This window comes from Pleurodeles waltl, chromosome 8, assembly GCF_031143425.1.
Source record: "Pleurodeles waltl isolate 20211129_DDA chromosome 8, aPleWal1.hap1.20221129, whole genome shotgun sequence".
In the NCBI taxonomy this organism is placed as follows: Eukaryota; Metazoa; Chordata; class Amphibia; order Caudata; family Salamandridae; genus Pleurodeles; species Pleurodeles waltl.
This window is the reverse complement of record NC_090447.1, coordinates 1,126,062,492-1,126,077,089: the sequence shown is the minus strand read 5'-3', so window position 1 is coordinate 1,126,077,089 and position 14,598 is coordinate 1,126,062,492.

Sequence of the window (14,598 nt, the reverse complement as noted above, 5' to 3'; positions counted from 1 at the left end):
AAGGATTCCTTATTTGCGATTTCTAACCACTCGTAAGAAGCAATAACTTAATGGGAATTGGGCATTAAGGAATCGCTATTTACCACCAAGTTGAACTTGGTGGTAACCATGTGCAAATTTTAAAAATACATTTAAAATGAATTTTTTAAATGTACATGTAAAGCACACATGCCCTTTTGGCATGTGTGCACCTTACATGTCCTAAAAAACGTTTTGGGGCGCAGCAGAGGGGGCCTTAGGCCCCCAGCACCCTGGGGTTTTGCATTTCCAAAATTGCAATTTCCAGTTAAGAAATCGCAATTTTGGAAATGCAAAAAATTCGCAAATATGGACCTACAGGCCCATAGGTGCGAATGGGGCCGGTATCGCAATTTGCGATTCGGTAATAGCATTTGCGATTTTTAAGAAATCGCTATTACCGATTTGCAAATGTGATACATTGCATTTTGCGAATCAGAAATAGTGATTTCTAAAAAATCGCTATTTCTGACTCGCAAAAGGCCTTCTTGGTACATCTGGCCCTTTGTTAATAAGCAAAATAGAACAAAATAACTTTTTGACAAAAAATACAGAGTTAAATTAATTAATGTTCAAGTTGGAGATTGGGTCTTAGTGAGTGTACCTTCTAGAGTTAAAAAGGGAAGTTCTAAATTTCCATTACCTGTCGAGGTTGAGAGACTTTCTAAAGGCTCAGTGCTTTTGTGGAACAAAGGTTGGTGGAGCAAGAGAGACATTGGTAAAAGTAAAAAAAAACAAGCAAAGAAAATATTGTTAGTCAGATCAAAAATATCTGATCATGAATATAATTTTTGGGGAGCTCAACAAATTGTGAACTTCTCTCAAATTGATGTAAGTAGGCCAACTTTGGAAACACGGTCGTTGGAGTGTCCAGAAGTTGTGGGTCCATGTTGTGAGGAAAGTAGTTCTTCTGGGCAATCATTGCATTCAGTACAACTTACAGCAACAGTGCGAATCAGAAATTCTCCCAATGCGGGTATACCTATAAAATTTCAGGACTATTATGTCTCTCAGTTTATATGCTTTAAGTTATAAGTCCTGCACCAGTTTCTAAGTAGTTGTGTAAAATTATTATATATTTTTTTGTTTTTTGTATTAAAGGGGGTGTTACTTTCTGTTTTTGTTCAACTGTCACAGCGTGAACCTCTGCTGTGGTGCACTGTGCTTGGCGCGAGCTCTCGCTGTGACTCATGCCGCATGTTTACGTTACTATGTTCTCTTTAGCAGTGCGCTCTGTATATTTGTAAATAGCGTATGATTTCTTTTATTATAGACATGTGACATTCAGTTTAGAATTGGTAGTTTTAAGTAATAGCTTGCATGTGTATTACATGTTGTATTTTGAAAAGTATACCTCTAATATATATATAAATGCTACATCGGTTATGACAGTTTACTCTGTCTCACCGATGCTCTTGTCATGCTTTTGTGGGCTCCTATTTTTGGGGGTTTAAAAGAAGTTCCATACTGGATCTGTGCTTGGAGAGCCTCATTTATTTTTAAATACTAAGGGACTTGCAACATTCCTGCACACTGCACAGGAACAAACTGTTCGAGGATGAGGAACAATTGTCTTTCTTTGCATTTCTAACCAAATCGGTAACTTGCCAGATCAGGAGGAATGGGTATTAGAAACCTACCTATTCGCGCACCTCCTTTTATCAGTTGATTTAGTTAAGATAAGCATCACAATGTCAACATTGTTATATGAATATTACAGCCAGTTATGACTAGTAAATTGGATTTCTTTTGCTAATTTCTGGCGAGTCTTGTGTGTAACTGAAAAAGCGAATTACTATTCATCACTTCCATGCCTTAATCTACGATTCACTTGCTGAAAATTCCAATAAATATTTGTATTTTATGGTGTGGCTCCTCCTCTAGCGGTACACTGTTTACACAAACCTTGACTGTTTCCTTGATAGCTGTGCAAAATATGTAGGAGAGCTCTGAGTAGAGAGCGTGTGACTGCTTATTCTCATCTTTTCAAAATAGTGACTATTACTTTTGACCTTCATCAATTGTTAGTATGAGCTGCCTTCTTTGTGAGGGTCAGAAAACTTATCTGATGCCATTTGCCTGACTCTGACCATTATCTTGGTAAATGTATCCTTGCCAAAGAGTGTCATTGATGGAGTGGGTAGCTGGCTGAGAATAGTGAGGATTTAGGTGGCAGCAGCTATGTTTGTTCCTTGTTCATAGGCCTTCATGGAGCTTACATTACTGTACAATGCCCATCATCCACACTGAGGCCATTATTTAAATTCACATTTTCTTCTGCTGTGATGATCTCGTTTAACAGTTCTGTGCCTGGAAGTCGCATCACTTCCTGGCTAACAGAGAGAGAAGACAGTGAGCAAACAATAGAAGAAAAAAACACAGAAACATGGCAACAAAAAGCTTAATAATCCTGAGAAGCCTGAATGACATATGGACACAAACAGTGACACAAGGCACATGTGAACAAAACATGTAGGCCCTTTTGATAAGATGTGCAAAGAAAGTCAATAATAATGACAACCAGAAGCTCCCAGTGCGGTGGAGTATGGTAACTTCAGGATGTGGAACTACCACAGAATACTGAGGTGTTTGTACATTGATTCCTGTTTGTTTTTCCTTCTTTCTGCAGCCTTTCCCTTGCATATAATTGACAGGTTTTGCAGGTGAAATGGTTGTGGGAAAAGGAGCTTCCAATGAGATATTCCCACACACATAGGCCCTCATTAAGAGCTTGGCGGGCAGCCTCTCTTCTTGCCCTCAGACCGGTTGTGCGGCCTGAAACCCGCCGGCCCTAATAGGACTTCACTCCAGGGTCGGTGGGTGGAAACAGTGTTTCCACCCACCAGCCCTGCGGTGAACAGGGCCTTAACATTGACGCCGGCTCCTAATGGAACCGGCGCCAATGTGATGGTGCATCGGCTGCAGCAGCACCCATCTTGCATTCCACTGCCCATAATTTGGGCAGTGGAATGCGTGATGGGGCTGTGCATGGGGCCCCTGCACTGCCCATGCCAAGACTCCCAGAGTCCCTCATTCTGCCAGCCTTTCCATGGCAGTGCGAAGTGCCATGGTAAGGCTTGCGGATGGGGACTTCTAATCCTCAGGGCAGCAATGCAAGCAGCGCTGCCCTAAAGGATGTGAAACCACCAGGACCACCAGGCTGCCAGCTTGCAGCAGCCTTGTGGTGTCAGTGGTCCGACCGTGGCGGCTTCGCCACGGTCATAATGTGGCAGTCCCACTGCCAGCCTGTGGGCAGTGGGACCGCCACTGCGAGTCTGGCGGTCATGAGACCACCAGACTCGTAATGACCACCATAATTTTGATTCAACTGTAAACATAGCTATATGTCAGATTATAAAGAAACGTCATGTGACCTATCCTAAGAATTGTTTTCTAAATATTGTTTATTAAAATAATGTTCGATTGGTAGTCACAGGAGTGCATGCAATCCAAGATGGCAGATGCACTGTAGGTCTGACTTTACCTCCATTTAGTGAATTATTGGGGTAATTTCGTCCTTCGTGGGCTTGCATTCAATTGTTTGAAGCCTTTTGTAACTGAATTCTGGTGGTTTTATTTGTGAACTACTCTTACAAACTGTATTTTTTAGTCAACCTCATCTCCTGTCAGGTGACTCTGTGTTGTGTGAAGGGCACGATTTAGCAAAGGAGGCGGCTCTTGCACTTCCTTGTTTTTTTCTTAAAAGGATTGTCTTTGAGCAACTTGCTTATATTCTTACATGTGCTATACATCCTTTTTCTTATTTGCAAACTTGCAGGAAGTTTTTATATTTTGTTTCAGCAGTCTTAGCCATTGCTTTACTTGTGATACTTGAGAGTCTGGTTTATAACTGACCAGGTAAGATTAGTTCTTCTTACTTCTTGAACAGTTTCAGTAGATCTCCAGCTGTAATTTAGAAATTAAATAATCTAATAAATGTAAGCAGGCTACTTCACTACCACTTCTTAAATCTAAAATGGTGGAATCATCTAAAGGTCAATGCTAACATTTTTTAAAGAAATTCATTTTATCCATAATAACACTTCATCAAGCATATTCAGAGAGATATAGCAAGTTTTGCGATGAAAATGTTTGACAATAAGATTAAAGTATGAGATAATAAAGTGGCTATTAATCAGTTGGCTCCTCAAGGTATTCACATAGGGCCTATGAAGAAGTTGATATTGGATCAGGAATCAACATCACAACATATATATATTCAATTTACCCGAACATATTGAGGGTAAAGTGTAGAACATTCCTTGGAAAACTGCTGCCTTTTTTTTTTACTGAAAATGACCTTTTTTGAGAAATTTCAAATTAATAAGGTCCATTGTATACCCGTGCACCGAAAACCCAATCAATCTAAACCATGATAAGTTATTCTCAGATGGCTATGTCATCATCTTCTCGTATTACGTTGCAAAGCTGTCCGAGGCAACAAAATATCTTTTCATAAAGACTTTGCAAAGGAAGCAGTAATTTTCTCTAAGCAATTTTCTGATTTGCGTCCAAGACTTAGAGAAGTCAGTTTTAAATATGGTCTTTTTGACACAGCCATGCGTTTAAAGAAAAATGCTATTTCTAAATCATTTACTTCACCAGCCGATCTCATTGCCTACTTAAACCTGCATGCTTAAGTAGTTATGGACTTTCCAGTTTCTGTCGACTGTACATGATATTTTTATATCACATAATTTGTATATATTTCTCTTCTTTTTGCAGGTTTTGTGGAGGTAAACCTTCCTTTTGGACTGCACCTTTGTTTTCTCAATGTTTCAGTTAGTGTAGTCTAATAGGGACTTCATGTGTCTAGTCTGTTCTCTATGTTTTGTGTGCTATTTTATATAGGATACTTATTTGGCGATTTACTATATGCTCATATTACATCATAATATTCCCTATACCATTACTGTAAAACACTGATATGCTTAGTGGATATAGTTTAAAAATAGCCTCTTTAAACGTTAAGGATTTACAACATCCAGTAAAAAGAATGAACATTTGGATTATCCATACAAATGCAAAGTTGATATCTGTTGCTACAAGAAACACATGTTGATGATAACATGTTAGCATATATGACAAAAACATGGGTAAGTACTATAATTTCTTCTCCAGCACTCAGAAAGAAGAATGTTGTGGCTATTCTTTTTTCTCATATATTGCAGTTTACTATTTTCAACTGCAAAAATGACTCTGGATGGCGTTATATTTATGCCCATATGCAGATTGATAAATGCCCTATTTATTTGCTTAATATTTGTGTTCCCACTCGAAATGATCCACAGTTTTGGAAGGCGATATGTTCAGAAGTACTTAATATTGGATACATACCTATTTTTATGAGTATATTTAATTTGATATTAGACCCCTGTTGGATTGAATTTCTACAGTTAATTCCCATTCATCAAATTCAGACACCTCACTTAAAGCATTTTAAGTTGATGTTAAATTAATTGATCATTGAAGACTTACTAACCCCCTTGGTAAAGACTTCTTCAGTGCAATTCTACACTTTCACATATTGATTATTGATGATAGGAAATTCCTAGACATTCACCTAGATGGAGAATAATTACTGATATTGTTCTCTCTGATGCAAATAAACACAAATTATGGTTATTTCTAGAATAACAAATCTGAAGATACCTCTAAGATTACTCATTGGGAGCTTTCAAAGCCTATGTTAGAGGAGTTACTCCCTTTATATTGCCACATGAAAACAAATTATTCCATTTTTAAATAAATAGATAGGAAAAACAAATCATCAATACTAAGAAGCTTTTTATATATTCATTAGATATCCAATATAAAATGCAAATTCAGGATCTACACTCTGAATTCAATACTCTACTTAGTAAAAGAGCAGGACTTTTTATTTGAAAGCAAGAATATATTTTCACTTTAATGCCAATAAAACTGGTTGTACATTTGTTTAATTATTTACAAATTAAAAAAGATAAAAACAGATATACGCTAGAAGACCACATGACGGTGGGTTACTTCTGTTTGCTAATGAAATAGCTAACAAATGTAAGATCTTTTATTCTAATCTCTACAGGAAACCCTCATGATGTACGTGATGATATAATTTGTCCATTTTTACTTAAATGCAACTAACCATCTTTGCCATAAGCTGATAGAGATATCCATGATGCACCTTTACCTATAGAAGAAGTTTACAGTAAAAAATTAAAAAGTGACATTGTCATGGATTCGGCCCTCCTGACAAACAGGCTGACCCCTTTTGGGCCATATTTTATAGGGTCCCTTAGGGGTACATATGTATATATATTTATGCACATTCACCACATTCACACACACACATATATATGTATGTATATATATAAATATATGTGTGTATATAAATATAGATATATTTACATACATATATGTGTGTGTGTATATATATATATTAATATATATATATATATATACACATTTATATATATATATATATATTCACTGAAAAAAGTTATAGTTGGGAAATGGAATTTAACAAAAAAAAAAGAAATTCACTTTAAAAAAAACAAAGGGTACAGGGAGGTTATAGTTAGGCTCAGATTTTAAAGGTACACAACCATAGAATTTCACAAGTTATAGTTAGAGTTACCTCAAGTCAATACAACTCGTGCCCTAAGGAGAGAGCTCCACTTAGGAGCCTGCAACACCAGCGGCTCTCCACCTAACCTGGGAACTACTGAGAGTTCTACCTTCTTTTTTGTATAATTTATGTGTCACTCTAACCCTGAAAGGGTTTTGTTTTAACTTATACAGGATGCTCCCTTGTGTCTGGACACAGCTAAATCTCTCTGAAGAGCTATAATAATAGTGGAACACATGTCAGGGTTGCTTTTGCTTATTCCAGGTTGGCGTGGATGGTATTTTTCCCAATCCAAAGCTGTATTACTGTGCCTGGAGAGTTGAAAGGCTTTTGTAATTTCACAGCTCGGCAAGGATGACACTGTGCCAATCCTATTCTTAAAGAATTTGCTGTATAAATGGCAAAATACTTTGGCCCTCATTACGAGGCTGGTGGTAAAGACCGCCACATTTCAAGTTGTGGGGTCTGGCTCAAGCTAGGCGCCAGAACGCCGCCTGGCCTCTCAGTGCAGTCGCAGCATCGCAGCAGGCGGTTAGTCCCTCCAGGCCAAAGGCAGCCCTTATGTTGCCAGCCACATTACGAGGCGGCACACCACCAGGCTTTTCGAGATGGTCACACCGCCATGAAAAGCCTAGCGGTCACTCCCCCGGTGACAGGAGTCTTCTTCCCTGTCGACAGCACACGCACCCCTCCACATCCACACACCTCCATGCAACCCCCACCCCCTGCACAACATGCATGCACCCCCTCACCCTCTTCATTCACACCCACGCAAACCCATTCATGCTCACACATCTACATACATGCCCCCATTCACTCCCCCTCCCCCTGCCCCGTGTAGGCATACATACTCCCAACACCACATACACACACTCACCCCTCTCCCCCAATACCGCATACACGCACTCACCCTCCTCGCTCAACACCGCATACACGCACTCACCCCCACGCAAAACCCACACAGACACCCCTTCTCCCCATATTCACACAGCCCCCCGCATTCACAGCAATCGAACACATGCACTCACACACTCACACATACCCCACAGACAACCCTCCTTCTCTCCCCAACAATCCACTTACCTCTTCCATAGAGGTGGTCGTCCGGGAGGGAACGGGGTCCAGCACCAGAGGCGTTTCCACCGTCAGCAGCGCCCCACCATCTGGACACCGCCAGGCCGTATCACAGAACGTAACCCATTGGGCGGAGCCCTGTTTGCGTGGCAGTATGACTGCTGGCGACTTTCGGCCTCAAGTATGGCGGATAGCTGCCAGCAGTCATATTATGGTGGTTTTCAGACCGCCAGCAATGGTAGTCTAATGGCGGGTTTGGCTTTGGCAGTCTGCCGAATAGACCTCCCAAGTCAAAATGAGGGCATTTGTCCCTTTCTAGCTCAGCATGGATGGCACTGTGTTAATTCTATGCTTAAAAACTTTGCTAGAAAAGCAGACTTTTGAGGTGAGCAAGTCTAGAGTGTCTCTGATGTTGCAGGGTGCTCCTTACTGGAGCTCGGGAGCTGCTCTCCACCTAAACTTGGTAACTACCCAGAGTTCTCTCTTCTTTTTTGCAGAAGTTGTGTGTCATTCTAACTCTAAAAGAGTTTTATTTTGATATATATATATATTCCAGGGATAGAATGAAGCACAACTTCTACAAAAAAAGAAGCGAGAACTCTGGGTAGATAAATATATATACCTGGGCTGGTGGGAGGAACAGTTGGTTGGGAATATTGCTGATTTTGAAGATCATGTAGTCCTCTGGGTGAGGTACATTGATGATATTTTCTGTATTTGGAAAGGCAGTATTGAATCTCCAGTACAATTTGTGACAATTCTAAATGGCAATTCCTTAAATTAGAAATTTAGTGGTGAAATTCATCATCAGGAGATAGAATTTCTGGATGTAAAAATCAATGTTTTGAATGATAAATTGGAATGTGTCTTATTTAGGAAGGATACAGCTGGATACAGCTTACTTCATGCTAAAAGTAATCATCCTAAGAATTTGATTCAGAGTATTCTATATGGTGAATTATGACATGCAAGGAGAAATTGTAGTTTGGACGCCGCTTTTAAAAGAGAGGCCACAGTTATGATCAAACAGTTTAAAGAAAGAGTGTATCCATCAAAAACTATAGAAAAGGTGTTGATAAAAGGTAGACAAATTAATAGAGTTGATCTATTGGTAACAAAACCAATAGTTGATAAGAAAAAGGATGTACCAATGAGATTTATTACAACATTTCATAAGACAGGAGAAATAAAGATGATTTTCACAAAGTTTTGGCCTGTGTTAAAAACAGATGAGAATATAGCCGAAATATGAGATGAGTGCCCTATATTTACTTTCAGAAGAAGTAGATAATTGAAAGACATATTGAGTCACTGTTTAGTACCAAAAAAGTGAGAGGAACAAACCTATTAATGTTTTTTTTCATTTGTGGGAAATGTAAAGACTGCAAATATAGTGAAAACTGTAATGAAATTGAATTTCCAGGAGTCTCAAGACCCTTCAATATTAGAAAACATGTGACATGCAATATGGATTATTGTATATATGCTTTGAAATGTCCCTGCAATAAGTTTTATATAGGAAGTACCATTCATATGGCGAAGAAAAGAATATTGGAGCATATGAGGGCCATTAAGAGGATGACAAATTGTATCCAGTAAAGAGACACTTTAAACAATACCATGAGCAGAACACCAATAAATTAAAATTCGTTGTTCTAGAGAGGGTTATGTTAAGTGTGAGAGGAGGGAATAGAACACTGGAACTGAGAAAATTAGAATCTTGTCTAATTATTCATCTCAGCACTATTAAATAAGGCTGAGGAATTAGCCATTCATTTAATAGGCTAATAGCTATTTCCAGAGTGATGATAGGTTGAAGAGTCTGTAGCTGCTTTCAATGATGTACATGTTGTGTCTATAATTGTGTTTTTTATATTTTGTCTGAATTAAATTTCTAATAAATCTGTTTTTTGTTTTTTTAGATGGATGGGATAAAGTAACGAGGGCGGGCCTTGAGAAGCAAAGGCGCTACTATATCATGTAGAATTCCTAATATAAAATGTACAATTAAGCACAAGATAGCCCACTTGGGTTTTCGAGGGTCATAAAGGAAATATTGATTATATTATATATGTTGTAGATGTTTGAAAAATATAGATAGAACAGATGTCTGTAGAATAGACATCAGGAATTCACGGTATAAGTATAAAGAATATATAACATTACACCCACTGGGGATGAAAAAGTAAAGAAATAAAAAACACAATATACTATTAATTATGCTATTTTGTGTAATTGAGGAAAATTGTTTTAAAATTCCAATATGTGAAAGATTCTGGATATGAAGCTGTGAAATCTAGAAAATATAAGAAAATAATTTAGAAATATAATAAACAATTGAAAAATACATATTAGAAACGTGCTTAAAAAACATGTTTAAAGATGGCCGCAGGAGTCGATACATAGAAAGTAGCATTTGAGGCCCATCATTTATGTCGTTAGCTTTTCTGTTCTTTATGTGTGTAAATAAATAGAAATGAAAGTATGGACAATGTAATACCCATGAACAAGGGAACAACGGTTCCCGAAACGCGCCAGGTGGATGTTTTTCTTTTTCCAAATAAAATATATGCGAAACTTTAAAGGATTTTGTGTATATATATATATATATATATATATATATATAAATATATATATATATATATATATCTATACACACACACACCTGGACCGGGACCTGCAGCCATCCCCTATTGTCACCCATCTGCACCCTGTGCATGAACTTCAGCCTCACACAGTGGGAGTTCAAATCAAATCAAATCATTAACATTTATAAAGCGCGCTACTCACCCGTGCGGGTCTCAAGGCGCTAGGGGAAAAAGGGGGGGGTTATCGCTGTTCGAACAGCCAGGTCTTTAGGAGTCTCAGGAAAGCGGAGTGGTCCTGGGTGGTCCTGAGGCTGGTGGGGAGGGAGTTCCAGGTCTTGGCCGCCAGGAAGGAGAAAGATCTCCCACCCGCCGTGGAGCGGCGGATGCGAGGGACAGCAGCGAGTGCGAGGCCAGAGGAGCGGAGGAGGCGGGTGGGGACGTAGAAGCTGAGGCGTCTGTTGAGGTATTCCGGTCCCTTGTCGTAGAGGGCTTTGTGTGAGTGGGTGAGAAGTCGGAAGGTGATCCTTTTGCTGACAGGGAGCCAATGCAGGTGTCTCAGGTGTGCGGAGATGTGGCTGCTGCGGGGTATGTCGAGGATGAGGCGGGCCGAGGCGTTTTGAATGCGTTGCAGGCGATTTTGGAGTTTGGCTGTGGTCCCGGCGTAGAGGGTGTTGCCGTAGTCCAGGCGGCTCGTGACGAGGGCGTGGGTCACGGTTTTTCTGGTGTCGGCGGGGATCCAGCGGAAGATCTTGCGGAGCATGCAGAGGGTGAGGAAGCAGGCGGAGGACACGGCGTTGACTTGCTTGGTCATGGTGAGAAGAGGGTCCAAGATGAAGCCGAGGTTGCGGGCGTGGTCTGTGGGGGTCGGTGCGGTGCCGAGGGCCGTGGGTCACCAGGAGTCGTCCCAGGCGGACGGGGTGTTGCCGAGGATGAGGACTTCCGTTTTTTCAGAGTTCAGCTTTAGGCGGCTGAGCCTCATCCAATCTGCGACGTCCTTCATACCCTCTTGTAGGTTGGTCTTGGCGCTGGCGGGGTCCTTGGTGAGGGAGAGTATAAGTTGGGTGTCGTCGGCGTAGGAGGTGATGATGATGTCGTGCTTGCGTACGATGTTGGCGAGGGGGCTCATGTAGACATTGAAGAGTGTCGGGCTGAGTGATGAGCCTTGGGGTACGCCGCAGATGATCTCGGTGGGTTCTGAGCGAAACGGAGGGAGGTAAACTCTTTGGGAACGGTTTGAGAGGAAGGAGGCGATCCAGTCAGGGCTTGACCTTGGATCCCGGTGGAGCGGAGGCGGGTGATTAGGGTGCGGTGACAGACGGTGTCAAAGGCAGCCGAGAGGTCGAGCAGAATGAGGGCGACTGTTTCACCGTTGTCCATCAGGGTTCTGATGTCGTCAGTGACTGAGATGAGGGCGGTTTCAGTGCTGTGGTTGGTTCGGAATACGGTTTGTGAGGGGTCGAGCAGGTTGTTGTCTTCCAGGAAGGTGGTCAGCTGTTTGTTGACAGTCTTCTCTATTACTTTGGCTGGGAAAGGCAGAAGAGAGATGGGGCGGAAGTTTTTTAGGTCGCTCGAGTCAGCCATAGGTTTCTTTAGTAGGGCGTTGACTTCGGCGTGTTTCCAGCATTCGGGGAAGGTAGCAGAAGAAAAAGAAGAGTTGATGACGGTCTGGAGGTGCGGGGCGATGATGTCGTCGGCTTTGTTAAAGATGAAGTGCGGGCAGGGGTCCGAAGGGGCGCCGGAGTGGATAGAGTTCATGATGGATTTGGTTTCTTCCGTGTTGATGTGGGACCAGTTTTTGAGGGTGATGGCCGTGGATGCCGGTTCGGTCGTGTATGGATGGGTCTGGTGTCCGAAGCTGTCGTGGAGGTCGCTAATCTTGCGATGGAAGAAAGTGGCGATGGATTCGCACAGATCCTGTGAGGGCGTGACGGCGTTGGCGTTGGCGCTGGGGTTGGAGAACTCCTTGACGATGCTGAAGAGTTCTCTGCTGTTGTGTCTGTTTTTGTCCAGTCTGTCGGTGAAAAAGTTCCTTTTGGCAGCGCGGATCAGGTGGTGGTGTTCGCGGGTAGCGTTCTTGAGGGCGGTCATGTTGTCAGCGGTGCGGTCCTTGCGCCAGGCTTTCTCAAGGGCGCGACAAGTTTTCTTTGATTCTTTGAGGGTGTCAGAGAACCAGAGAGGTTTTTTGGTGTTGGTCTGTCGATGCGTGCGTTTGAGGGGAGCAAGGATGTCTGCGCAGTTGGAGATCCAGTTTGTGAGGTTGAGGGCTGCGTCGTTGGGGTCGGTGGTGAGGGTGGGTTGGTTGGCGGCGAGTGCGGAGAAGAGTTGCTCTTCGGGGATCTTGTTCCACTGTCGACGAGGGATGGGTTGGGTGCGGAGGTGGCGGGTCTCGCGTCGGAATGTGAAGTGGATGCAGCTGTGGTCGGTCCAGTGTAGGGCGGAGGCGTGGCTGAAGAAGACGTGTTTGCTGGCGGAGAAGATGGGGTCAAGCGTGTGTCCGGCGATGTGGGTGGCGGTGTTCACCAGTTGTTTGAGGCCGAGGTTGGCGAGGTTGTCGAGCAGGGTGGTGGTGTTGGGGTCGTTGTTTTGTTCCAGATGGAAGTTGAGGTCACCTAGGAGGATGTAGTCCGGCGAGGCGAGGGCGTGCGGGGAGATGAAGTCGGCGATGGCGTCGCTGAAAGGGGCGCGTGGCCCGGGAGGACGGTAGATGAGGGATCCTCTGAGGGTGGTCCTCGGATCGGTGCGAATCTGAAAATGCAGGTGTTCAGCGGCGAGAGGGGTGTCTTCGGTGGAGGTGGTGACGCTGATGGAGTATTTGAAGACGATGGCGATACCTCCTCCTACCTGGTTGGTGCGGTCTTTTCTGGAGATCTTGTAGCCTTCGGGGATGGCAGTGGCGATGTCAGGGGCCGAGGAGGCGTTCATCCAGGTCTCCGTGATGAAGGCGACGTCCGGTGCTATGGAGTCCAGGAGGTCCCAGAGTTCAATGGCGTGTTTGTGGACGGAGCGAGCGTTGACTAGGATGCACTTGAGGTGGTTGATGGCGCGTGGGCTTGTGGTCGTGGTTGTTGCGTGGTGGAAGGTGCGTTTGCAGGAGTTGCAGGCGAAGGGTCCATGGGTGCGTTTGGGGTGAGCTTGGAAGCAGGTGTTGGAGCGTCCTGGGTTGAGGGCGTGGAGGGTGGTGGGGTCGTAGCGGGACAGCGGGGCTTGGGAGAGCTGGGGACCAGGGGTCGTGGCGCTGGGCGCGGGCCAGGCGCGGACGGGCGCAGATGGGCTTGCCTCTGGCGCCTTCGCGCAGCGGCCGCCATATGAGGTAGGAGGGGGGGAGGGGTCAGGTGGGGGCGAATGGGAGCTGGGGGCGGGGGCGTGCAGGAGGTTGCGGCGGGAAAGCGCGAGGGAGGGGGGACAGGTAGAGTGAGAAGAGCTGGGGGAGGGGGGTTTAAGGGTGGAGGGGGGTGAGTGTTAGGAGGTTTAGGAGATAAGGGAGAAAGATAGGAGTAGGGTTGAGAAGATAGGGGAGGGGGGTTGTAGAGGTGGGTGAGGGTGAGAGGTAGAGTGAGAGGATAGGAAGATAGGTAATAGAGGGGGTGAGGGAGGGGGGGAGAGATAGAGAAATAGATAGAGAAAATAGATAGGGAAATCGATAGATAGGGAAATAGATAGAGAGATAGGAAGATAGGAGGAGGTGGAGAGTGAGGGAGTTAGATAGTGGGATAGAGAGATAGAGAGATAGGTAGATAGGAGGAGTGAGGGAGGTAGATAGTGAACGGGTTAGATAGGAGAGATAGAGAGGGGGATGCAAGTGGGGGAGGGGGATGAGGCAGGAGCAGGAGGGCAGGCGCGGGGAGAAGAGGACGGAGGAGGCAGAAGAGCCGAAGACAAGAAGAACAGAAGACAACAAGAACAGAAGAACAGAAGAACAGAAGACCGGAAGGAGAGAAGAAAGGAAGATCAGAAGACCGGAAGGAGAGAAAAAAGGAAGACCGGAAGAACACAGAAGAACACAGAAGAACACAGAAGAAGATACAGAAAAACGAAGAACAGAGGGCAGAAGACCACAGAAGAAGATGAGGAAGAAGAGAAGAAGAGTGAAGACGGGGGAAAGAAGAGTACAGAAGAAGATTACAGACGAGGAGCGAGGAGGAAGAACAGAAGAACAGAGAAGAAGAAAAGAAGCAGGAGCAGGAGAGAGGGTGAGTAGCGCGGGGCAGAGGGAGGGGCTGGGGGGGTTCTTACTGTGAGGTGGGTCTCAGGAACTCAGGAACCTGGAGGAGCTGTAGCGGCAGGGTGAGCGACCTACCCTTGGGTCAAGGG